Source organism: Melozone crissalis, unplaced genomic scaffold (genome assembly GCF_028551555.1).
Source record: "Melozone crissalis strain CALT ecotype California unplaced genomic scaffold, PUWL_Pcris_2 ptg000005l_1, whole genome shotgun sequence".
NCBI classification, from domain to species: Eukaryota; Metazoa; Chordata; class Aves; order Passeriformes; family Passerellidae; genus Melozone; species Melozone crissalis.
In genome coordinates, this window is record NW_026535783.1 from 18436073 (window position 1) to 18463646 (window position 27574).

The 27574-nt window shown below is 36.4% G+C and overlaps 1 protein-coding gene across 4 annotated transcripts in view; it reads right to left on the reverse strand.

The window, feature by feature from the left end:
• Positions 1–3497: 3497 nt before the first annotated feature.
• The window catches only part of PRR16 (proline rich 16), a 141506-nt gene continuing 117429 nt past the window's right edge, over positions 3498–27574 (reverse strand). For 2 of the 4 annotated variants that reach the window (XR_008483790.1, XM_054287517.1), the window contains exons 3-4: positions 17412–17452; positions 3498–4673 (exon numbers count right to left, since the gene is read on the reverse strand). The gene's annotated coding sequence lies outside the window, so the exon portion shown is untranslated. The remainder of the gene's footprint in view (positions 4674–17411; positions 17453–27574) is intronic. The other 2 variants (XR_008483789.1, XM_054287513.1) reach the window with 1 other exon arrangement.

Below are 27574 nucleotides of genomic sequence, written 5' to 3' on the forward strand. Positions count from 1 at the left end.
AGAAACAGAATTTCTTAATTCTAGTTTCTTTTAACTATTTTAATTGAGAAATCTCTTAAGTATCTTGGAGTTGATTTGACTAATGTTGCTCTGGGTTTGTTGCTTGGGTTTTTTTTTTTCTTTTTAAATTTGTATTTAGTCTTACATTTAGTCCTTACACTTTCTTTAAAAATCTTCAACTATCTGAAGGACATCTTGCCCTCAGTAGCCTCTGATACCCTGCTGATTAGCTGTGTGATTTCCCTTTTACCCTTTCTCAAGCCTTTCTAGCTAAGCAGAATGTATTTACTGTCTTCCTTCAAGAATAACTTAAATAGTCTCTATGCCATCTGCCATGACTTTACCCTATTCCTTCCAGATTCTCCTGAACAGGAGTCCTTGTTTATAATTATCTTTTCTGAAATTCAGCCCAGCTGTGGGGAGATTTCATGGCTTCCTTGCAGATCTGCAAGGATGTTGAATCTAGAGAGAGAAGTATTTTGAACAACATCCCTTTTTTTCCCCCTCTCATGGCATCTTCAACAGTCCAGTTCATGAAAATCATTGATTTACTCTCAATAGTCCTCTGAGATTTCTTCTATGATCCAGTATCAGTAACAGCCTCCTCCCCAGCAGGAAGTTGCCGGGCAGAGTGGTGGCTGTCCTTCCTCCACCCCTCCTTAGACAAAAGCTCACCACTGTCTTGTGGTCAGCTTTTAGTAATGACATCACTGCCTTGCCATGTACCTAGCACATCACTGATCAGAGGGGTAAAAACAAACCCTGTCCCTTGGGGATATTCTCAACATGCGACACTTGGAGCAGCTCTGTCAGGAGGGACACTTTTATATCACCCTGGTGATCACCAGGTTTTCATAATCTTTGTCTTCCACTCTGTAAAAGAGCTATTTTAACATATCCCAGTTTTTCTCATGAAAGATGGTGATCCTTGTCTTTTAAAAATTTCAAGTGCTGAAATTCTGTCTTGTAGACAAGTCTAGAACTGTCAGCATTTTGTTTTGCACAGCTCATCCTTTCAAGCCTATTGGCTGCTCCAGGTGGCTTTTCAGATGCCAGCTAAGGAAACAATGCACTATTAGGCCAGAACTATTTCTGTAGGCCATTCTTATATGCATGACACAAATACCCACAAAAGGACCCATTAGTTGCTGAAAAGTCATCTTAGGTGAAAAAGTTCTGCTGGTCTTGTCAGTATGCTTGGATGTACATAATGGAAATACCACAATTTTTTTGCTGTTCAATAGATAATATAATTATCTCCTCTGGTTTTAAACTACAAAATTCAGTGATAATTATTTGCCAGCAATTTCTGAAATTGTGTTGAAATGCTATCTGATGGGATCATCTGCACAATATACAGACATCATCTCAATTTATATCCAATATTGAATACTTATCTAAGGATTTAATTAAAATCTACAAAAATCAAGAAATTCCTGAATTTCTCCCAGTGACACTGCTAGTAAAATAAGACATGATACATAACACTGTATGAGTGTGCATGCACACTGAATTTACTTTCCAGCATGAAGTCCCAGTTAAGCAGAGGTGCAAATAACAGCATGTGATTAATGAGACCTGTGGTTTGCAGTGTTATCTTCCAATTACATCTGTCACTTAAATTAGGCCTACATGTTGGTATCTGTTCATCATTTTTGCATTGCACAAATTACATAAAACCACTCCTGGGACAAAATCATTATTTTTCATATCTCATGTATTTTTCTGAAGAAAACTGAGCATTGTTTTAGGTGGGTTTTGTGCAATAAAAATTTTACACGCAAGCTGATCTAGAGCTCAGCATAGCACAAAAGTATTTGCAAGTAGTAACAAATTATTCCACTGGATTTTTATTGGGCTATTTTCAAATACAGATGAATGCATTTTGTTCACAAAAATAAGAGCTTTTTCAAGTGTTATTATTAGGCAATGATGGAAGTGTTCGAATTATTATTCTGAAATTTTCTTATTGTTTCAAAAATGTTGTTCCCTTGTTAAACAACTGAATACTTGTCTCAAAGAAGCAGCTCTCCAATTTTAAAATACTGATTATCCAAAAAGGGAGGAAAACCAAGCCCATGCCAGATATGTGTCCAAATAACTTATTCTAATGACACAGGAATGAAATCACAGTAAGAACACTATAAGCCAAGAGCTGAATTGTGTGTGAACAAAACACAGACATCATTCTTTAACAAATACAAAGGTTTCATTTATCCATTGCACCAAAGGAAATTGACCACTAACTTTCATAAAAAGAGTCAAATCATAAGATCATCCCAATTTTTGCCAAATGAGGGAGCCTAACATAAACTTACTTAATTTTCTGATTTCCTGACTAACTTCAAAAGCTGTTTATGGCTTCAGAGTCACAAGCAAAGACAGAGGTCAGGTCTTTCACCAAAGAATACAGTAACATGAGCATCTTTTGCAGTAACAGGACTTGTGGCACTTACTTCAGCAGAGCTGGCATTTCATTCATGAGCAGGTAAGGGTGCCATGCGTGCACACGCACACACAAACATACACACATTACACTTGTTAGCACATTAGAGCAGAGCAACACATTTTTAAGACATCTGCCCTTCACAAAGTTAACCCACAGATTTTTTGAAAATTATTTCTGTTGTTGAAAGGTATTTTTTCTGTTAGTGAGCACTTAAATGCTTCCATAAAGCAATGAACTGAAAAAAAAAAAGCTATTCAGCTTTAAAAATCAGATACATATAACTGGACTTAAGACAAATTATTTAAGTGAACTGGGAACCAAATGCATTACTTTTCTCTTTGAATTACACATAGGCTAATGGACTAAGAAAAGAAAGGAAAAAAAATTTATTTAAAACAGCTCTAGCATTGAAATGTTCAATAACTCTACAACAAAACACTGCATTAGTTTGATAACAGTGACTGTTCTTAACTGCAAACTGTAGATTGTTCTAAGAAACAATCTTTTATTCTGTAGCTTTTCAAATTATGAGCAAATAGTATCAAATTCATGGTCCTGTCAGTATGCCAAAACAAACAAAACACCAACAAAAACCTTAGCACACACACCCCCCCAGAAAAACCCAACCCCCTCGTGGATGATTAAATCAGTTTCTGAGTAAAATGAGACAACTGGCAAAAGGTCTTTGTATAATTTGGGAAACCACCATTATTTGACTACATTCATTTCATTCTTAAACATCCAAATTTTCACTTAGTAAAACTCATTGATAATAAAAACCCTATCCCATTATATATTTAATTTCTTCCTGTGGATATTAAAATAAACTATGTTCTGAAATTAAGAGTTAAAATACCTCCTTTTGTTTTCCATACATATTTGCCTATATAAATATACTTCATCATTTTACAAATTACAGTATTTATATTAAAGCTTTCATTCAGCAAATCATTACAGCTTAACAAGAACAAACAATCCCTGTGTTTTGGTTCTGTCTTTAAATCACTTTTGCAGATAATGAAAACCAGCCAAAATGAGTGACTGCAAATAATACAAACAACACATTTATTTAGAAAAATAAACTGAAAATGTTGCTTGTCTGTTAGATTTCTCCATGAAGTATAGACAAATGGCTAGAAAAATTTTATGTCAAGTACATATTACAAATGACTTCTTTAGCAGTAACTGGGACTAAATGTCAATGTTCAACAGGAACATTTTTGGATGTATAATTCAATAGCTTAAATTTCTCGGCTGCTAATATGATAAAAAAAATGGATGCTATTAAAAAAGATTATATCCCCTTTTTAAATACACCTTATCATGTTGCTGCTTTTTCATATATATACATATGTATATATGTATGTATATGCATGTATTTATTTCATCCTAAGAAAGGACCATAATCCTTTCTGTGAAGAGATCCCCATAGTGAAAGAGAGCATAAATGTCTTTCTTCAGTTCTAACTTTTTAATTCCATTTGGAGCCCTGGCAAAGTATAGCTTGTTGTGGTCAAAAATCTCCTGGGGCCATCTGTGCAAATGGTGGCACACATCATTACCCTGAATGGAAGTGACAGTGCAAATAATAGAAGTGCATCGAGATGCAATCTCTAAGAGTGGAACTTCCTCAAAGTTGGGTGGAGGACAGGAGACAGCATCCTTTTAAGTGACTTCACTTATGCCCTGTTCCTGTATGGCTTTGAATATATACAAGGGACGACAGAGGTCTTCTTCCCCACAGACAGTAACATTTCTCTGTTACAATAAATGCATCCATTTTCTGAAATTACTAAGTGCTTCCTTTTTCCTTTTGGCTACATATTGAGATATTTGTTGATGCTGGCTGTACCCATAAAAACCTCCTTGTTTGGTACTCTCGTTGCTCAGCACAGGACTCAGGTGTTAGGCCTGGAAACAGCAGTTTCTGCAACGGGGCAAAACATTGAGTTCTCTTATCCTTCTTTCCCACTGAATGGAATTTAAGGCTGTGGCTGTTGCCAGGACTCAGCTTGTAGCTGTCAGATCTGAGAAAGATGATTCAATGCAGATTACACTAGTGCTCAGTTGTGCTCTGACTTCAAGGGTTCTTCCATTCTCCACTAAGGGTCAGGTTTCCTGGTTACTTCTCAGATCTGGCCTGCAAGAAGTCACAATGATGAATCTGATACGCAAATTAATTGATGTGCCTCCAAATACAGATATTCCTTCAAGCCTGAAGGTGCTGTTAAAAAGAAAAGAAGGGCAAAGTTATAAAAAATGTTACTTTAAAAAGACAAGTTAATAAACAAAATATAATTTTTAATTATCATTTCAGTTTTCATGTAAGCAGGAGTTCAAAAAATAATGGTATTTTGAAATGATCTTTTATAGTTGCACTTTATTATGTATACAAGCCTTTTTTTTCTGTGGTAAATGGGTTTGACTTCAGTGGTGTCTTTGAAATCACCTTTTTCAAGGTGACTACTTGCATCTCCTGTGAAATCTGGACTCTAATGCTTGTTAATAAATTAAATAGCAAATGAACTCAGCAGAAGCTCCCCATCTGACAAGTAAGTTTTCTAGTCACAAAAATATTATATATAATTCTGATTTGGGTCTTTCATATTCATTTTTGTGAAACTGTTTTAATTTTTATAAAGCACTAATAATGCTGCAGTCTAATGCTGAGGTTTACTGACCTACTGAGTTTTCCTTGCTTTATTTATTAGGGAAGATAAAGCAGCAGTATCTAAAAAAGACACCTTATAATACTTACTTGTTGGTAGCTAGGACACTAATTTAGGTTAAAGTATTAAATTCACACCTCCTGAGGAAAAGAATAACAACTTCCTCATGCACTTCTGGTGACTTACACCTGAAGGTACAAACTTCAATGAGGAGAAGATCACTTCTTTGCCATTAGCTTTGTGAATCTAGCCCCTCATTCACATTTCCTCATATTTCTTACTTGAACCACTTACACTGATAAAGATTTTCATGGGGTAGGACAGAATTTCACTGTCAGACAAAAAATAAAAGGAATCTGAATTTAGTGTAATGTAAATTCTTTTTGGTTTTTCCCCCAGCACTAAATGAAAATATAAAACACTTAGTGAAATTTATTTAACACTCAGAATTGCTACAGTGGCCCAGTGTAACCCAATAGCCTAGCAAACATGGTAGATATGTGATACCACTAGCTTAGCAGGAAGCTGTTTTCCTAGTCAAGTATTCAGGGTTTGACTCACATTGTTAATGAAAAAGAAGAGTGTTCTAAACATCTTTTAGCAGCTTACTTTTAAACGGAAGTCAGCCTTCATATCACTAAAAACACACAACACTTTCTCAGCTGTCACAGTTTCAGGCTTCAATTACATTTGGGCTAATGATTCCTGTATGTTATTATCTCACTAGAATCACCAAAAAAGACAATATTATCCTGAAATGCAGCTTATTTCTCAGAAACAAGATTAATATCGTACAACGAACATACATTTAAAATAATGACAATAATATTCACAAAAGAGATAATGCAAATAGAATTTGTTGTCAGAAAACAAATTCTGAATACAGTAAAATACAATGCTAAGCACAGCAGACACGAAGAGCAATATGATCTTTTCCTCTGAGTTGTAATTCATAAAAATAGACAATATCATGCTGTTATAGTTTAATCCCAGTCAGCAATTAAGTAATATGTGGTCGCTCAATCACTCCCTTCCACAGAGTGGGCTGGGGAGAACTGAGGAAAAAAATTGATAATCCCAAATAAAATTAAAATATTTTAATAATAAAGATAACAAAAGCAACTGTAACAAAAGTGACACTTAAAAAAAAAAAGAGATAAATAAACCTCAAGAAAGAAAAGGGATAGACAATTCAATATGGCTCACCAGCTGCTGTCCTCAAGCTGTATGATCAGCTCCCACCCAACCCCCTCAGTTTATTGGACATGAGTTTATGGTATGGAATGTGCCTTTAGCCAGTTTGGGCCACCTCTCCTGATTTTGCTCCCTCATGGTTTCTTACGCACTTCCTCACTACAAAGCAGAGGAAGCTGATTCAGGGTACACACTACCTAGCAACAACAGAAACCCCAGTTGTTAATCATCATTATTCTTATTCTAAATCCAAAACACTACTAAGAAGAAAATTAACTCTATCCCAACCAAACCCAGGATGACTGCTTACACAACCAGGAAGTGATTTATCAAGTATACTTGAATTTCTCCATCATTTCTGTCATAGAGTTGTCAACCCACAGAATTCAATTCATTCCATACAACCATGTGACATCCACCCTCATTTCATCAATATTCTACCAAGGAAGAAAAGACTGCCTTCTTTTCTTTATACTTACTGTGCTAAAGAGTAAAAACTATGAAAATATTTTGCACCTTTCCATATTAATAAAGAATACGTTTAAACTAAAAATTATGGTTAAACTTGCTCAGCGGAAAATTCATTAGGTACCAATGCCTGCATCAAAAAACCAGCTGTTCCTCTTGCTACCTCCCCCAAAAATCTGTATTTGCAAACCATTATTGTACACATGAAGAAGTGAGCAGCAAGAGAAAGAAGGCCAGTCACTGAAAAAAACCCACCTGCCTACTAATTACAGACTCCTATCCTGAATTGTCTAGCTTTTAATCCTATAGTCTGCTATCCTTTTGATAGCAAGGCTGTACATTCAGATGTGTACATTTAATTCATGATTACAAAATAATTTTGTTACAGCATATCTTATCAATAAACTCACAATAAAGCTCTGATCCTATTAAAGTCATTATAGGGAGCTAGGGCTCAGACAATTTACAGGAAACCATTTTGTTCCCTCACATCCCTTCTTCTTTTCAGTACTTGGGCAGCATCACCATGTCATTCTCTTCCTTCTACAGCATCATTAATAAGTCCCAAAAGCTAGAGAATCAAAGCAACCAATGCTGCTCTTCTCCCCATTATTCAAAACTAGATAACTACTCTTCTGTACTAAAAAATAAATTTTACTTTGCTGCATTTATTACCTGAAAACCATCTATGTCCTTCTGCTTTTTTCTGTTTGTTAGAGTCTTCTTAAAAAACTGAGAGAGAGTCTAGTCCCATCTACAAGGAATTCTCCTTCTCATCGTGGCCATGACCATATTGACTCTGGACAAATTGCTATGCAGAACCCTGTGAATGGAAAATGTTAAGGGACAAGGCTACTAAGGGAAGCCTCCTTTCAGCCTCAGGCCCATGAAACGGCTGCCCCATTCTCAGATGCAGAGAAGCCACTGCCTTTATTGGTCTTTAAATAAAGTCTTTAAATAAAGACCAATAAATCCAGTGACATGATTGGAAGACATCAAGAAAATTATAGAGAAGACATCACCAACTTTGAAGTGATATGTGCAGTGAGGATGTCAATAATCACAGAAAGGAATACTTTTAGTGATGGTTTCTATATTGGGCCTCGTGCCCTTTATCAAGAAAAAAGGAGAAAACAACTACAAAATGTATTTCATGTTCAATTGAGAAAGGGAGAGTTACTTGATTCTGACTAAGCCATGTAATTTCTCCATCTTTTTAAGTCTCTTGAAAGACCAGCCGAAAAAAAAAGCTTTGTTATTTGGGCTATTTTAGCCCAGACAGGATAATTTGGACATATGTTATTATCTGTCTTAAGGACACTGCATGTCAGAGTACATGCCCCATTATTAGTTCTACTCACATATTTAGGAGTACAACAAAAGTCCATATGTTTTGAAAAAAAATTACAAAAAATGATATAGTAATAAATCTTCCTAAACATAGTGCAGATATCTTCTAGGTATTGTTTAAATACTAATGGCATCTGTTAAGTTGTTGTAGTGGTTTTGGTTGGCCAATTTGAGATTTCCTGGCCAATGCACCAATTCACTAGTGGGTCTAGCACTGGCTAAATGCCAGTGCACTCACTAGAATATACTTACTAATTTCCTGCTGTGATACAGGATTCGGAGGAAGGAAAAGTAGGCTCAAAACTTTAAAAGGGTATAAAGAAAAGTTTATTAGCAGAACTAGAAGAATAGTAAGAATCAGAATGAAACCTTCACAACACTTCTCCTCTCCCTACAACCTTTTCTTTCCCACTACCAATGTACAGAAACAATTCAGTCATTTTATCATCTCTAGAATACTATTCTTCAATTCACTAAGGGAGACTTAGTGAATTGTCTTTTCATGGAGACTTCTCCAGAAGAAAACAGTTGGTTCATGGCTTTTAAATTCCACGAATAGCAGCCGCCCAGGAATCTGCAATTGTGAAGTCCCTCCCATCTTTTCACAACCTTCCCACAGCTGCATTTATGGGCCATGTCAACTTATGGTGTACATATTTTAAGGATGAGCTGTTCAAGAGCAAAGGGTCATATTATCTATCTCTAAGATCATCTTCATCTCTGGGAACAGAGGCCTTCTTCTTTCCCTGGGGGCAAAGAGTCTTCTCTCTCTCAGTTCAAACTCTTCTGTCTCTCTCTGTTCAAACTTCTCATGGGATCACAGCTTTTTCAACATCTGCTTGTTTTATCATAGATGCCTTTGCTACAATTTGAACACTTCATCCCCCACACTTTTCAATGAGTTACAGGGAAAAAGAGTCTGATGTATTAATTACATTCTTCTCCATAGCTTTACAAGAGGTTTTCAGCCCAAAATAAAGGCATCTCCTCATTTTCCTTCCCATCTGAAATTTGACTTCTTCTTTACTGACTTCAGTGTCTAATGTTGCCTTCTACATGTCTTTACTCTTTTTCTTTTCTTTCACTCAAGAAAGGATCAATGCTTTGCAAGTTTTATCTATCTGTGCAGTGAAAGAGTTAAATCACACCCAGGCCTGTGGGTCATCCCTGCCGGGCAGCCCGGAGCACTTACAGTGATGTATTTCAGCCTGCACTGGGGGCTATGTCAGAGTCAGTCAAAGACCATGTTCAAAATCTGTGGCTGGCTTTGGTTTTTGCTGCGTTCAATTCCAGCCACAGGGCCACTTTCTGTGTGGGCCGCAGGGCGGCCTCTGGCCTCAGCCGCAGGATCTCGTGAGGCGGCTGCGCTGGGAAAGGAGACCTGGTGACAAGATGTTACCAGCCATGGCCTAGCCCTGCCTCAGCCAAGGCCCACAGCCTCCCCTCTCTCTGCCTGGCAGCCGCTGAGGCCCAGGCTGGCAGGGACAGGACTCCACAGCCTCCCTCCTCTCTGCCTGGCAGCTGCTGGGGCCTGGCCTGGCTGGGATAGGGCCCACTAGGTCCCACAGAAAGGGCTCAGCCTTGTTATAGATGGATAGTGAGATGATTGGCTCTAGCAATTAAAAGATAACGATTGTTATTTTTTAACTATTGTGTGAATATTAAGAAATGCTTTAGTGATGTATAGTTGTGTTATTGTAGTTTAGATGTACTATGTTCTCCCCATAGTTCCCTTTTCCCCCCTGTACTGTACACATCGGACAGCCAGGGTGGTGTAGAGCAGGTAAAAATAAGGCGTGCACGTGTGTCCCTTGCATGGGGCAGTTGGGAACGGACAAGCTTGTTGCTGAGGGGGTGCGACACAGCAACACCTGACCTCTAATCAAGTTACAAGAAAGGAGTTTCTGCTAATAAATGCCAAAGAAGAGCTGGCTGACAGACTTTGGGAGGGGCCAGGGCTGCCTGATGCAACCACCAGGGGTATAAAAGACTGAGCATCCATCTTGAAGAGCATCCATCTTGAAGATGAACCAGCCACGTATGCACACGGGGCAGCTCCAAGTGCTGCAGCTTTTTCCTTTATGTAGTCCTTTTGTTGTATTTTTGTTAAGGTTTGAAAAACCTTTTTAAATTTTCAAAGTGAGCACTTGTTTCTCACAGCCCTGTGGCAGAGCCCACCCAGCCTGACCCAGCCAAGACCAGGGAGGCCAAGCCAGCGTTGTTACCTGTTTCCAGGCCTGGAGGAAAAGAGAGCAATCCCGGGGTTTGTTAATTTTAAAATGCAAATCTCACAGAGGTGGATCTAGCTTGCCTGACCCAGCCAAGACCAGGGAGGCCAAGCCAGCGTTGTTACCTGTTTCCAGGCCTGGAGGAAAAGAGAGCAATCCCAGGGTTTGTTAATTTTAAAATGCAAATCTCACAGAGGTGGATCTAGCTTTTAATTAGTTGTTAACATAGCCAATTAAAAAGCTATGTTAAAAAGCTAGCCAGCAATTGGTTTTGCTAGGCACAGAGAAAGCTCGCAGCAGCTCTTCTCAGAAAAAATCACTTTCATGGGTTGCTCCAATGCAAAACCAACACTGTATAAGTGTTGTATAAGTTGTATAAGTTACTTACTTATTCCTGAAAGATACAGAAATATTTAGATTCAGACACAGATTATTTTATTTATATTATCTTAAGCTTTTTACTCTTTTAGTAAGATTAATTACTACGCTAAATCCCTCATTTGAAGAATTACTAAAAGCAAAGGAAATGCTTCACTAAAATTTTGGGAATTTTTGCTGGTTTCTACTGTCCAAGAAATCCTCATCATGATATCTGTTGAGACATCTTTTTCTGCAAAAACTAAACCACCTAAATCTAAACAACACAGGAAGCTAACAAACCACTTCCAAACTTTTTTTGTAATTATTCCTACTTTTTTCACCAGAAGCTTCAGAAAACACATTAATGTGTGATTTCCCATCCTGCTGTTTTAATCTATAAATAATTTATTTGTCAATGAGCAAATAAGAAATCCCAGTTCCTTATTGGAAGTTTATCTTTCCAAGCTTAGGAAGAGATTGAAAATGGCATGGAAAGTGAAAATATTTACACATTACAAATGAAATGTACACATTTCCCTTTTCTGCTTTACACACTACATTAATTTATGCATTGACAGTGTCTATTAGCTTCGACAATGGTATTCTTGTGATCTCACTAGCCGCTCCTAGCAACACTTCCTTAATGAGATTATAAAGTTCTTTGTCATGTTAGTGTTACTATCTCCAGAGCTTTTCCTATTCAAAGTTCTATAAATATAATCCTGAATAGAAAATCATAAATTATGTGAGAATGCATATGATGAGAGTATTTACTAAATATGGTTATCCAACTGTTCAACTGTTTAAGTAGTATATTCATAGATATTTACTATCTTTGTCTGCCTGCACAACAAAATGAAGACTACCAGAACATTGACTCTGAGAGCTACTGTAATTTTTTATAGTGAGAAACATGCAATCAATGTCAGAGGCAACGTGCTTATCAATATATGAAACTCATAAAACCTCCTGCTTGTTACTACTGGCTACATTTATGTAGTGCTTGTCCCAGTCAAGTATCAGTTTAGATTTGTGGGAAGTAATATTGTAGGGCCTACAACATGCAATCAAGCCTTTGCCTTTTTTTTTTTTGTTTTGTTTTGTTTTTGAGGTATTTTTTGTTAATTCCACTAGTTTCCAATATAGCTGATATCTAAGCAGCCAAAGTCACAAGGTGAGAGGTATCAGGTATCTTGACATCACAGAAGTCAGTAACTTACACTACGGCTTGCTATGATAAATGCAAAAAATGACAAAACTCCAACCAAAAAAATGCTAATAGGGAAAAGAATGGCACTGGAAAAAGACCTAATGATGTATCCTGGGAAAACCTGGCAGTCTTGTTCACTGGTCAGAAGCATGCCACCTTTTAAAAGAAGAACACATACATTTTAAGTAGAGTAGTTGGTACAGGATGCACAGAAAGTATAAATTATATTTTTACAATTCCTCAGACATACTTTTGGCAGTGACAGTACATATCTGTTTACCATTTCAAATTTTAGAAACATTTTCATTGGGTAATTTTTCTTTACATGAGTTTATTTTCATTTGGCTTTTTGGTTTTTTAGGTGTTAGAAAACTGTTTTGGTGGTATCATAATGTATATTTTAAGATAGAATTGGTTATGCCACGTGTGAACACAGTCCTGGGAAGCTTATTTATTTTCTCATGAATTTTTGGATATGTTATGATACATCTTTCATGAGAAAAGTACTCACAAATATTTCTGGGAGGGTGGTTTTCATTCATTTTGTCTCTCAGATACATGCTTACCAGCTCTCAGAAATTTATTTTCTCAAAAAATCATCTTGTACTTAACTACCATGCATAAAAAAGCAAGAAATTATCAAGAAGATGAAACCAGCTTTTTCTTTGTACTAGAGGATAACATTTGAGCAATGCATTTCATTTCAAATTAAGAAGCTATAGCTTGTCCCAATATTTATTGGCAGACAGGCTTCTGATGTAGATTTGCTTAAAAAGCAAGTCTAATTACACATAAATGCTTGCTTATCAATCAGTGCAATAGAATATATATGTCAATATGTAAATATAAGCATTTATATGTATATTTATGCATTATTCATGTGTCTTATGTATGTGTATACATATAATGTACGTACAGACATGTTAATTCACTTTTTCTTCTAATCCTTTGGGCTAGATGCTGGACAAATCCTGGACAATACCCAGAAGACTGCAGCCAGTTAGACTGTAGTTTGCAAGGTCACATCCACAAGCTCAAGTGGCCACTACAGTTGTGCCAAGAGCAGCAACCCATGTGAGAATTACATGGGGTGGGTGTCTCTGTACAGAAGCACTCAAACTTCAGCTTACTTCCATCCCTAGGAGATACATCCTAATGATAATGTGGAAATTACTGTGAACAGAAAAATACTTTAATGTCTGGGGTGCTTCTTCAACAGGAGATAGCAACTGTTTAGCTACAAGTTCATTTAAAAAGAAAAGTACTTGAACATTGCTTCATAATGGGTTATGAAATAATTTATACCATGTGCTCAGTAGACAATAATCAAACCATAAAGCCCGTCTTGCATATGAGGCACTTCACTCTGTAAAAGAAAATTTGGCTGCATTTCTGGTTTGGTTGCAGATTTTTTTTGAGATCCAAGCAATAATTTTAATCAACATGCTACAAGCTAACATTTTATTTCACTCTGTCCTTTTCAGGCTCTACAGATTTCTGTTTATTTTCAGAAGTGAATAATCTGAAATATTCAATCTACAAGCCAAAACACTCAAAAGGAATTTTGACGCTTGTTGAGGTTTGGCTACACTTGTGAAACAAATAAATCCGGCAATGATAGAGCTGAACAACTTGTTTCTTCAGCATCCTTCCCTGAGTATGGAGGGATGCAGATGAACATCTACCTAAACCTGAGGCCTACTGATGTTTTCCCAAATTAAGGCTGTGTATCTGAGATGCTCCAAGGGAATCTCCTATGGTCCAGGGAACCCACCCATTCATTCTTACTGCATTTCTTGTAATATAAGAATTAGGTAATATTGGATACTATTTTCATATGCTCTTATTTTTGCCTGCCTGTTCATGCTGAGTCAAAGCAAATTTCCTTAATTAGTTTGAATGCACATCTGTGTCAACTAGAGGTAGAACAAAGATTAGTAAAAGAAAGAGATGCAACATTCTATTCCTAATGATTAGTGAAATATAGCTACTGAAACACTTGGGAAGTTGGTTACAAAGTTTGTCTATGTGGGCAATATCAGAATAAGTAAATATTAAAACAAAAAATATCAAAGATGAAGGAGGTTTGCATTTGGAATTACTGCCAAAGTGTGTCACATCCAGTATATAATACTGGGAAGTTCCAAATCAGTGCTGCACCTAATACCTCTTTAATTAATCTGAGTATGTTGCCATCTTTGCCTTCCACTTCATGCCAGAAAGTAAAAGGATGGAAGGTCTGATATGTAAGAAAATATACCAGCACCCTATACCCCATGTAATTCAGTAATTTTTCTGTAAAAATTCAGATATCCTGTGGCATACTTTTGAAACAGTCAGTTCCTGGAGCTGATTATACAACAGAAAACAGGATGATAATAAAAATGCCTGTGAACCTACACTCAATGAATAAAAATAAATTACTTTGGTATAGAGCATAATCTACTTGACAAAGGAAAAAACCTTTTATCAGTCAGGGAAAGGGGCATTAAAACAATTACAACTGAAAGTTCACAGAGAATAGTTAAATGCTTTAAAAGACTTGCCTCTGCTATTATTTAAAATTTTTATGTTTCAATGTTTAGAGTTTAGAGGTTTTTGTATAATTACATGCCTTAAAGTGACCTGTAAAGGGTTTGAAAATCATTCTCCCCAGAGTACATCTTCCAGTTGACAGGTGTAACCTTTTCTTATTCAGCCTGAAGCTAGGAAGTATAGATGATAAGTGAGCTGGCAGCCCTCCACCTCCTTATTTTTTAAAAAAAATAACTATATGGGTGAAAAGAGACATGTAGGACACAATGTAACTATCAGTATTTCTGCCTTTTTTTTTTTTTGACATTTACAGATCTTTCATCTATTTCAAATTACTCAAGTAATCCATCAGCCTTGGAGGATTAGGCCTACTTTGCAAGCCAAAAGGACTTAAAAGACGTCAGAAAAAAATCCATAAATTCTCTGATGCATTTTTTCTGCAATTTACCTGTTGAGGGATGAAATAATTTGTGATTCTAGCTAACCACTCACTGTTCATTACCATGTGCTTTACAGGATTTATTTTTTCCTTTATCATTTGGCACAAATATTTTGCCACACAAGAAAAAAGTATTCATTTCACTGACAGTAGATATATGGAGATTATTGAAATTACATTATCCTGTTCTCCCTAAACATGCCAATGTGACTAAAGGCACACAATGATTCATTATTATTACTATTCATAATTATTCTGATTAGTCAAAATACTCAAATTCAATTATTTTCTTTAAAATGGGTTTCTGTGAGGTTGCTGGACAGTGGGATGTTCTGTCTTTGTTTCTACGGAGTTTTAGCTACTAGAAATAACTGAGTAGCTCACAACTGAATCTTGGGCAGAAATCTCTAAATTCAGTAGACGTCCTGAGGCCAACAAAGAGATTTTGCTACATGCTTTAACAGCCTGTTGGAAGACTTCCCACCCACCCAATCACAGCCCTTTTCCAGCAGGCAGAATAGTAAGGGTTGCATCAACTCTTGAGCCTTTCTGCACTGTGAAATAAAAATACTAACACTTCTATACATTCATTACCAAGACTTAACCAGTTACTTTCTTGAGCTCCCAAGGAAATAATGGTATAAGGAAGAAATGGAGTATAAACCACAAAGGAGACTGAAAATATCTTTAGATTGGAAGGTGAAAATAATATCAGGGTATTATTTGGTATCTTCATATGTGTTGTACTTTCAGCAGCAAATATACATGAAAGAGATCAACCTGGCATGACATTTACATTGAAGACATAAGTCTCCTTAAGGAAAACACTATATATTTTCCAGGAACATTAACCTTGGAAAGAGCTCTACTTTTTGATTACTCTACTAGAATGTACGTGCTTACAGCATTATAAAAATAAATACAGGAATTTATAACTTTTGCAAATATACAATGATTCAATGCAAACTTTCCTTTGCAGGGGTCAACTTTTGTTTCAACAGCTCTTGCAAATACCTGTATATAAAAAAAGAGATGGTCCTCAGCAGCCTCTCTTAAAATCTACTTATTAGCTTTCTTACCCACCACTCAAACACAACAAAACATATGAAACTGACTTAAAAAAGGATGAAATAGCAGTTTATCAGAAATATCAGTATTTACATTCTTCTTAGGCACTCAAAATTATGCCTTTTAATTTATTTTGAGCAGTCCTAGAAATGAGCTTCCAGAACATGATTATGTAGGTGTGACATAACATTGTTATAGGTGTTTTAGACCATGTGACAGGAGCAAAAGGGGAAGGAAAGACTCCTGAATCTATCATTTGGATAATTCCCCCTGTTCCAGTGAAAATGCACTCTGTTTTGTTTTCGAGGTGGGTTTTGGATTTTTGGGTTTTTTGTTAGTTTTTGTGTGTCTATGTGTGCACATTGTGTATGCATGGAAGTGTGCAAATAATTGTGTTTTGGACAGCACAAAGGAGAGGGGAAGTATTTACTGGAAATTCTTACCTAGTTAGAATAGTAATGAAAAATAAAATGGCTTCATGTTTCCCCTGTAAATTCAAGAAGAGAAGCCGTAGCTTTGGCCTGATGAAACTTTCTTCACTATTAATATTGAAAAATATATTATTCCTCACTATCATTTCCCTTTAAAGTTATCTAAGAGCCTCTTAAGTCTTAATGTCTCAAAGAGCATCTAAGTAAGGGCACTATAATAATTTTTTAGTGATGAAAACTGGAACAGCTGCTTTTATATCCAATTCTTGTATTTTGTAGCCACAAACATGTCCTGGATAATAACCTGAATCATCTGTATCAATAATTGGAACAACATAGCTACTGCTTGCAAAGAAATACTGCTCTTTCAAAATACATTCCCTATATAACAAAAAAGGCATCAATTTATAAGCATCACAGAAAGTAAAGATGCTAAATTTACTTCTGTAAACTGTTTTATCTGTGCCATAGTAATTCTCCAAAAAGAAAACAAGGAAACAGAACAGAAAGAAATAAAGGAAATTCTTAGCATGTGAGCATATAAATCACTGCACTAACCTAAACTGTAAGTCAGCAATCAGCTGAAAGCTCAGTGATGATATAACAAAATTTTCATGTACCATATCAAAACTGCAAGAAATATAATGTACAAATGACAAGCTGACAGCTCATTTCTGAAAAGTCTTTTTCCACAACACCACCAGACTCCATTTTGAGTGAAGTCTTACCACTCCTCCCACCAACATAGAGTGTGTGCTGAACAGTAAATTGCTAGCTACATCCTTCTGAAATTTTCTATTAAAAGTCTCAGGACAACCAAAATTATTTTACTTTGAGAACCAAATTTTAGGCTATTTTAAGGAATGTCTAAACTTACTCCAGGAGAGAACGGTTGGCTCAGCTGCCTTTGTTGCTGCAATGAGTGTCAGGTAACTCCATTCATCCGCAAGAGAATGTGGCCTTACTCAAAGGACTGGGGGGAGAGAAGTTAAAGAGTCAGAACACTTCACCTCCTCTGTAGCTTGTGAGAAGTCAGCTTCTGGTGTAGAACCTGAGAAGGAAGACAGAATTTGCTGAGGTTTTCACTAGCTGTTGAGAAAGAAGAACAGCTGGCAGAAAGCATGACCTGGCTGGTGATCAGATTTGCAGAAGCAGCAGCTCGGGGTCTGAAGGAGATCCAATGGGAAACTGTGGCTAATGGGGAGGCTTTAGGGGTGATGCCCTTGGAAGTGCTTACATAACTGCTGGACACACTGAAGAGGGTGTGTTTGTGGAGGCAGCAAAAGAGAAATTCACCCCATACCTCAGGCACATGATACAGCAGACGAAAAAATGGATACTCTGTCCTTTCAGCATGATACTTGTATTGCTTTTCCAAAATCCAATGATCATCTCAGTACTCTCTCTTTAGTACCAGCACTGTCCTCTACCAAAATCTCAGAGCAGCCCTGAGCAGCTGAAGCCATACTGCTACATACAGAAACACAGAGGATGCTTCAGACACAGGGAGCTGTGAGTTTAAAATGCCTCAGGCAGAGGAAGCAAGTCAATTTGGATTTCTCTTATCTCTAGCAACAGAGGGCAAAAGAAAGGCAGCCGATAAACACCATCTCCTTCTCCGGCAATTTGTAAACCTAACACATCTGTCCCATGCTTTATTTATGAGTGAATGAAAAACAATTGGATTTGTGTCAGATAGAATATCTAAATGCTGAAAGGAGTGACAGATTTTGGTTTTTCATTTTGGCCATACAAATATACAGTTCATGTTTACTTACACTACAAGTCAAAATCCACTGTCTTTCCTTAGAGTTACAATTAAAAGGATGGATAAAAAACAAACCCTTTGGCCCTGCTGGCTTGCATTACTTGCAAGTAATGCCACCTCAGGTGGTGAAAATATTGGGAAAAAGCTTTTTCTTTTTGATGACTTCAACTCTGAGACCAGTAGCGTGCTAATTATATTTCTCATGTTACTAATTTCAAGAGAAATGTCACCGTAGAGCTACAGAGAGCAACCAAAACAGTGAACCTTCTATTTTGCCTGTGGGCTGAAGTCAAATTATACACCAGTTAAAAAAGGGGATTACATGGTATGCAAAGATTTTCTACAGCAGAGATTAGAGGTGAATAATTCTTTCCATGTATTATTCTCCTTCCTTTACCCTAAAAATAGCTCCCATAAATAAGAAAGTTTAAAAACTGCAAATTGTTTAAGAGTTAGCTGAACACTGTACTAACTGATAAGCACACATCAGAAGTAGCTAAAATCCATATTGCGCTTTAGAAGCTTTAATTGAAAAACAAGTCTTCTGCTCTTGAGATAGAAATTAATTTATAAATCTATGTATAGGAGCAATTACAAATAATTTTGTTTTTATTGCAGCTGTCTAATAGTGGCATTACAAAAACTAAGTTGGATGATGGTATCTCTGATAAGTTTTTTCCCTTTAAAAAATAAGCAATCAGGAAAAAGTAAGATAAAGGCTTTTGCAGAAGGATCAATATGCTCTTGATCTGGTTTAAGAAAGTACCAGTAAGTTCCCTCTCAGAAAATCACAGGATTATACAGATCAACTTCCTTTGTTTAATAGGATTTTTAAATAAAGGCCTGTTAACTGAGTTGGAAATAGAAGGAAAATCCAAGGAGGTTATTTATGTTTTCTGTATTTATAAAAATGTAATTCCTATTGTTGATTCCGATAGAAACCTGTGCAATAATGATGATTAATAGCATTTTAATTTCTCATATAATTTTCCAGCAATTACAAAATCTATGTTTAAAAGTACCCCAAGGTGACATATTCTTAGTGAATTTAAAATGTGTCTTATACCCAGAAATTGCACTTATTCATAAATATACTGAGTACCTTTCAGTACTTACAAAAATGCATGGGGTACTTAAGAAGCTAATTTTAAAACATCAGCTACATAATCATTGCTTGATTTAATGCTTTTACAATAGATTATTTATTTCATTCCTTCTATCATACCTTACTAGTGATAAATTGACGAGTTTTGATGGAAGATATAGAAATAAAATTTGTACTAACTGTTTCATGCTGAATCATTTATGCTCCATGTGATTTAGTGCAGGCTGATTTCCACCTTTCAAACAAGCCTTTAAAAAAGAAGCTGCATGAAAGGAACACTGTACAGATCTGCACCAGGGAGAAACAATCTACAGGAGCTGCAGACACAGCCCCATGGCAGGGACAGGGATGACTTGTACTGCCTCTTTGCAAGCTCCCCAGAGTGTGTCTACGCTGGCACCACAGGGTGCAGACACAAGAGATTGCTGTACCTGCCCCAACATTTCCCTGTATCCCCACCTGCCTGGCAAGGCTCCAACTCTCTGAGGGCAGCCAGGCTTACACGAGGCGCAGCAATTCAATGTGGTACACACTTTTACTTGGGAAAATCAGATTCCAAAAAATTCACAGAATTGAAAATGAGTATTCTCATTTAATTTCTCCTGGTATTTTCTGGAATACTTCTATCAAGACATTACTTAATGAAGGTGGAATTTGCTTCATGAAAGAAATGCAAATGTCCTCTCCATGGAAATGTATATTCATAGTCTTGAAACCTTCTCAACATGTTGATCCTTACTGCTATTGTTACATTACTACTTTGAAAGACTAGAAGACACTCCAATATTTCTGACTTTTTCCTAAATAGTGACACTGTTGTAAAACATCCATGTACAAACGGGCCTATCTGTCTAATCTCTCTGGACTTTAATACTTCCATAGGCATTTTTGGTCCCAACATTCTAACTCTTAATCTAACCTTAGGTATTTTTCTCTTCATTGACATATAATACATAGGAACTTGTCACACGTGAAGGAGGTGACAACCTCAGAATGGATTGTTCCAGTTACGCAAACTTATGTAAATTTAGGTAATGCTAAAAGTAGGCTAAATTTCTCTCAACAAATGGCAATTTTTCTTTTTATTTTGTGAGACATGTGAGTTGATAGCAGTCCCCTCTTCAATTTCTCATCCATACTAATTGTGCTTTCTGCATGGCTGCCCAGCCCTTTGCTCTTGCACTGCTCAATGCCTGTTGGCTGTTCCGACAAAGCTTCAACGAGGAGAGCACGCTCCCTACCCATCACATGCATGTACCTTCTTCCCACAAGTTTACATCACTAATGACTTACAAAATTAAAACATTCACTGGTTACACAGCCAAAAATTCACCTCTATTTTCTGTCATAGCTTCCTCTTTGGTAGGAATTCTCACAGATCTTTGTAAAAATCACTGAGGCTCTCATCTAGCTTCTTTCTGCCGTTCCTGATTAATTCCTCAGCCAACGTTGACCCAGTATGGGTCAGCTGATTTGCACTGAGAAACATCTTTTATTTAACCCTGTAACATCTACTAGAGTTGCTGAAAATACTATGGTTTTCTAAAGCATAAGCATTGGAATACAATGAATTTATAGAGTTTCTTATGGCTCAGTTCAACCTCAAAGCAAAAATAGATTTGTAGAAGAAAATTAGTTAAATAGTTTGTTTTCCTCTTTGATAAATTACATGCCCAGCTTCAATTTAAATAATAGAAAGAAAAAGAGATATTACTATGTCCAAGAAACATTCCTATAGAATATGAAATTTATAGACATATTTCACACTTAAAACACATGCACTTATAAAAGTACTTTGAAATTGTATTTCCAAGTCTTAGTGGTTTTTTTCCCTGTTTCTTTTCTAAAATCCAAGGTTAATCAACAGTAACAATGCAATTTGGCCCTGCTGTCAGATGTCACAGCATTAATTATTACAGAAAATACATAAGACAAATCCTAATGCACAGGGGAGTTATTCATTAATTTTAAGAAGGTTTAGCAAGGAAGCCTAGCTTGAACATAAAAACTAAGATGAGATTTTAATGTCTTTACATCATTAACTACTTTAGGGTGTATTTCAAACTCATAAAGCTATCTCATTTTGTACCCATGGCAAAAATCACATAGCAGGCCAGAACTTTCTAAATAATATATTTAATAATTTATTTATAGGATATCTAAATGCAAATAGCTGCAAAAAAATTGAAAAAGGTGCTCTCATAACCCAGGGTTTAATTAGAAATGCTTATACTACTTAAAATTTCAATGTTTAAAACTTACATTCTATAGCTTCATCTAACCTACAGGGATTAATTGTAACAATTCACAGTATCTATTAGGAGATATATTTTCTTTAACCTGTACTTAATGTCAACAAAACCTGTTCAATGCACAGCTAACTGTTACACTGATGCATTTTAAAGGTAATATGAAGATAATGTAAGACTCTTCAAAGCAATTAGTAAAATTATTATATTTGCTTAAGCTGTTCACCTGATTGAGTGCCAAAAAAATCCACTAGTCATCGTCAAACTTTCTGGTAATGTTATTTCTGTCTAGACACTAAGCATTTTTACTGATGAAATGTCTGTAAAATACAAATTTCAACAATCTGAAGGTGCAATTGACATGTATAAGCATAAGAATTTGTAGATCACGCAAGATTTGTACTATCTGAAAAAATACATGATCATGCTAACATATCTGTAGTCATCTTTAAATGTTATCATGTATGACCATCAGTATCGAAACTGCAAAAAAAAAAAAAAAGTGGTTTTCTTCATGTTTGAACTTAACTATCCACATTTTCATATCAGGTATTTTCTTAAATAATTTTATTTATTTAAGCATTATTATCCAATTCTGATCATGACCACAGGGCTGAAATTGGTTTGTACTTATCCCAAATGCCTGCTTTTTATACAGCTCATGACATAATAGACCATGAACTCTGAAAGATCTTCTGGCTTACAAAGCACACATTTCTGTCTTCATTAGAGACACACAGAGGACAGATAACATGCCATTTTTAACTAGCCCTCAGCTGAAAATGAACTCCATTTTAAACTATTTTCTCAGTAATTGAAATTTGAAAAGTTTCTCCTCCAACAAACGTCTTCATAAGAACTCAGAAATGTGTACTCTCTGAAGTTCATTTCTGCTCCAGAATTAATTTCCTCCTGTAACCAGACTTGTTCTTAAATTCATCATCATTAACACCCCAAACTACTTATACTGCTTTCTATCTGACCCATGTGGTTCCCAAGAGAAAGAAAACCTGGGTACTCTTCCCATTCTTATTGGTGATCCTAAAATGAGAAAAAAACTAAATTATTTTCCAACAATCCCCCATATCTCAGAAATGCAAAAAATACACCCTACAACTTATTCTGAAGGAAACTGCAAGGCAAGCTTCTTGTTCAGGATCTGAGTACAGTCTGAGAGGTTTCTGTGCCTCAAAGAGTCGAATACCATAGCCATGAAGATGTCCCGCCACTATTTGCACAGTGATTTCTAATAAAAAGTACTTATGGCAAAATTCTCTTTGGAACTTGCCATGTTGAACTTGCCAACACTCGCCTGTAGAGAGAAATCTCAGATAACCTTCTGATTTTAAGCGCATTCACCAGAGATATGAGCTGCAGAACCAGCCCCAATGGTACCAATTTATCTTGTCAGCTTGGAGGACCTTCTGGGAGCAAACTGGATTTTTATAACCTGCAAACTTTATATGCCCTCATTTTGCTGTGACATCAACTGTTGTTCCTCTGATGACCATCTTCCCCAAATCCCAGTAGTGTTCCAGTGAGCCAGGACAGCAAAGAAGCAACGACACACACACAGTAAGGTGATCAGAATAGAACTATTACTATTAAATCATATGCATGATGTAATATTACTATCAGAAAAACAACAGAATGCCCTCCACAGCAAAGTGAAAAGCTTGCACATTCAAAATCACAAAACAAAGCTGCCTTTTGTGGAGTGGGGAAAATTGTAACTGCTGGCAAACCAAAACGTAACAGAAAATGGAGAAAAGGCCTGCTTGGGCCAAACTGTATTTTGATTTGCATGATAAAGGATGCAAATAGGACAGAATTTAATCTGATTCTACATGTAAAAATATAGGTGTAAACCAATCAAAACAATTTAGAACAAGAATTCTCATGGGTGAATATTTCTGAAGAAAGAACATTATGCATACCAAAATAAAACTCCTAAGACACAAGATAATACACAGAAAATAACATATTTATCAGGATTTTATTTTGTGTTTATAGGTAAGTATCATCATCCAACTGAAAGTATGATCTCTATTATGTATATTCCATGCAAAGCAACTTCAACTAGACTATTGCAAATATTCAAGAAAAGCAATCCAGTAAAACTGAACAGCAAGAACACTGCCCTGTCAAAGTGAAATAAGGCAAAACAAAATAGGAAATAATAACTTCGGTTTTGTTCCTAGACGTATCTGAAGTTTGCCAATAGTTATTATCATTTCAGATAGTGACTAATTTATCTTAGAAGGCTCATTTGAAGTTCACCTAGCCCTATGTTACATGCCACATATCAACCTGGTAACACAGATTCCCAGAAAAAAACCCCACAAGTAGAAAATTGTAACTTACTACCTGAAAATGTTTTTAGTGACTACTGAATATGAGAGATGCCTTTACTCAATGAAAGCTGCAGTTTACAACCTAATGTGTTTTGGGCTTTGTAGATAGGCAAAAGACATTTGCAGGGCTGAGGCACTTTGCCTTGCTGACATTCACAGTTGGCTGGGATTCAGAAACAAACATTCCTGTAAATAATTTCTCTGTGAACACAGGTTTTCATAGCAAAAACTGACCAGATCAAATCCACTTGAAGAGCTTGCCCTTTTTTTGTTTCTTTAATCCATCCAGAATGTGCATAGAAGAGAAAGGAAAGGGAGAGACCTCAGAGATGAAAGTAGATTTTTAAATGTCAAAATATCCTACTAGTAGTGAGAAAAGCAATGCTTATTTCCCTCCTGTGATTGGATTTTAACCCTATTGTCCACTTAGAAGACAAACACGATTCCAAATTACAGAGAGTATGAGATTTTCCCCCATTGTTCTTCGTGAAACTATGCAACTTTTTCAGACAATAATGTACATGTCCTTGGCAAAGAGACAGCATGACTGCAGTTAATTACTTACTCTAGACACAGGGAGCATCCGGATGAAAAAGGATTGTAAACAAAGAAACACATTTTACACTGAAACAGTCTTGTTGTCTCATTTCTATCCTAATACTGTGCTATCCAGAAGGATTTTGACAGCTACCCAAGGGCACTAAGCAGAGAAATTATAAGCAAAAATGCTTTCTCAGGACCTGACATGGGATGCAGTTTTCAGGTGGATTTGCCAGCATACTTCCTAAGCAGAATATGCTTCAGATCCAAAAACTCTTTCAATTTCCAGTGTTGGGTTTCAGTAGAGATCCTAGACTATGAAAATTTGAAAAAGGCAATTTGGTTCTTTTGGAACAAAATGAAAATTATTTTGAACAAGTCTGCCCTTCCTCAGAATGTACCTCAAGGCCTCCTCTACACTCAGCATTATTTGGAAGATTCCTAGAAGTTAACAATCCTTAAAAAATAATTTCTTCATCTTTTCTTTTACTAAATAAGTGTCTCTTTCTTGAAATCTGCCAGTGGCACAATGCTAAATGTTCTTTGTCTGTTCAAAAATTTTCATTCCACATGTCCAAACATCTTGCTCTGGAGTAGACTTTGTTCTTCTCCCAAAAACCTGCCCCCATAACCTGCTGTACCTGCAGGACCTAATATGATGCAAAATACATGAAAAATATATGCCCCAAAAATATATGAAAGGACAGACAGAGTAGTTATGCCAGCTGTCACACAGACACATGTCCTAAGAGAGTCAGTGCAATTTACCTCATGAAATGAAAGAGCAAAAACAGAAGTCTCATCATGGAGTCAAGCCAAAGTCATCATATCATTGACTCCACAGTTTGTATTCTTATTGACTGCTTCAACTGGTAATTTCTAGAGTATTTGCAAGGCTGTAAGGCTTGCAAGTAAGGCTGGTATTTCTTGTAAATGCCTTTTTGTTATACAGCAATATAAGAAAGCAGGTAGTGTTTCCTGGGATCTACTGATGACTAATAACTTACTAGCTAGCTAACTCGTTATCACAACTACTACTATAGGTATTATAGATATTATAGCTACACATGATTGTTATTATAAATAAATATAGAGATAGCCAGGTAGACAGGAGCAACAGAAAAGGCTGGATAATGTTTTCCTCAGGTGCTTCTCTGGATAAATTTTCCAGGTAACTGAATGCCTGAAGAGAGAATCTAGATTAGGGAAGCAATCTAGATTAGGTTTAATGTCAATCAAGTTACTGCAGTAAGAGACTGGGGAAGCAATTGAGTGCTCTAATTCCACATAATTTCCACCTATTTGCATTCATGTGTACATGTAAAGTGCCTGAGCTGCTGTCCATAGTAATTTAATCACCACCATTCTCAACCTTTCATCTAGCCTGAACATTTTATGAGCTAGCTATGGGATTATTTTATGCAGTTGTGATTTTCTCTCTCTGCAAGGCAAATGAAAGTGCAAAGTAAATGAATACTTTCATGAAAAACTATTCTACAAGATCTGCTGCTATTTCAGAAATTGCAGTAATTTTCATCTCTCAAAAGAACAAACTGCACCATGGATTGCTTTATCGCAGGTGATATTCAAGACAATGTCTAACACTGATGCTGGAATACAGCGGTAATATTTGCAAAGCAATTCTAAGTGTGAAACACTTTTGAGAAATGTTAAGTTGCTATTGAGAAAAATGGACTTAGAGGTGACTAACAGTAAGATAACCTCATCTGTTCCAAAAGTTTCCAACTGAGGTGCAAGCAAAACTCAAGTTTGGGGGTTTTTCTGTCCTTTTTTCTTTTTTAGCAACATCTTGCTCACACTTTTTGCAGTAATATGACAAAGTTATCCTCTGTGTAAGTTTTGTTAGTAAACTCAAAAAAGGAAATACATCTCTTAGGCAAAAAAAGTAACTCAGATTAAAGCATCCTTTTTTGACCAAGTTATTTTCTGCATGGAACTTGTCTCTCAAAGTCCACCACATCCAGTCACTAACTCTGCATACTACTAAATTAATTCAGTGGGCCAGAGCACCTTTGGACAGTACACTGGCAACACCAATGAATATTGGAGTAACAGAAGACACATTCTTGTGTTCAGGACTGGAAAGACAGGAATGATTGAGCTCGAAGACATTAGTATGGGAAAACTCTAGGAAGGAAGCTAATAGTGTCACTAATTAAAACCAATGACAATCCTAAATGCCTTTATTCTCTCCAACTATAAACAACCATGATATATGGTACACAGCAACACAGTGTTTTCATTTCAGTTCACAAAGCAACACAATTAAGAATATATGTAGCGGTGGAAAGACTGAATAAAAACTGTGGAAAGTGCTCAGTGAACAGCCTGAATGGACAGACTCACATACTTAGAGCAGATATCCCTAGAGGAGGAGAAAAACGATGCTAAACATGACTTCAGACAATACTCAGTGTTAAGACAGTAAGACTGAAGCACAGTTTACACATTTATGAGGAAAATTCAGGCTCACAGAAACATACACTTCATGATTTTGCCACTTTTCAACTAATTCAAGAAAATTAAGAGCAAACTACCCAGAACCACTGCATACATGAAAGAATTCTAATACAGCTTTCTACAGCTTGCTAAGTCTGAAATAGCCCATGGCATACACATGCATTAAAATCTACCTTTCACACTACATTAACCTCTGAGCAAAAGCAGTTTTAATACATGGTTTAGAAAATACACAGCAATAATCTCAAACATATCTTCGGGAGAGAATTTCACTATTAAACTAGACATTATTATTAATATCTGCCTATTAGTGAAGCTCCACATGTTGAGAGATGCTGAAACAGGCAGCAACTTTCTGAACCAATTTTTATTAGATCATTTTAGTCATCTCCAATCAGCTCCTTGAGATAAAAAGATCAGAGAAAAACTGGAAGGAATAGGTGGAGTCCAGTCCATATCCAGTCCATAAGAGCAGGCTTTAGAGCTAGGCCAGGTTGATTTCGGCCTTGTCCCAAAGAATCTTTCCAGGGACTCTACATGTTTCTATGACATGCTGAGCCTCTGCCTTCAGCACTTACTGGCTCTCAGCATAAGAAATATTCATAAATAACTCTGTTTTCTGATGCATGAATCATAACTGTAAAAAATTCCCAAATTCTGGGAGTGCTCAAGGCCG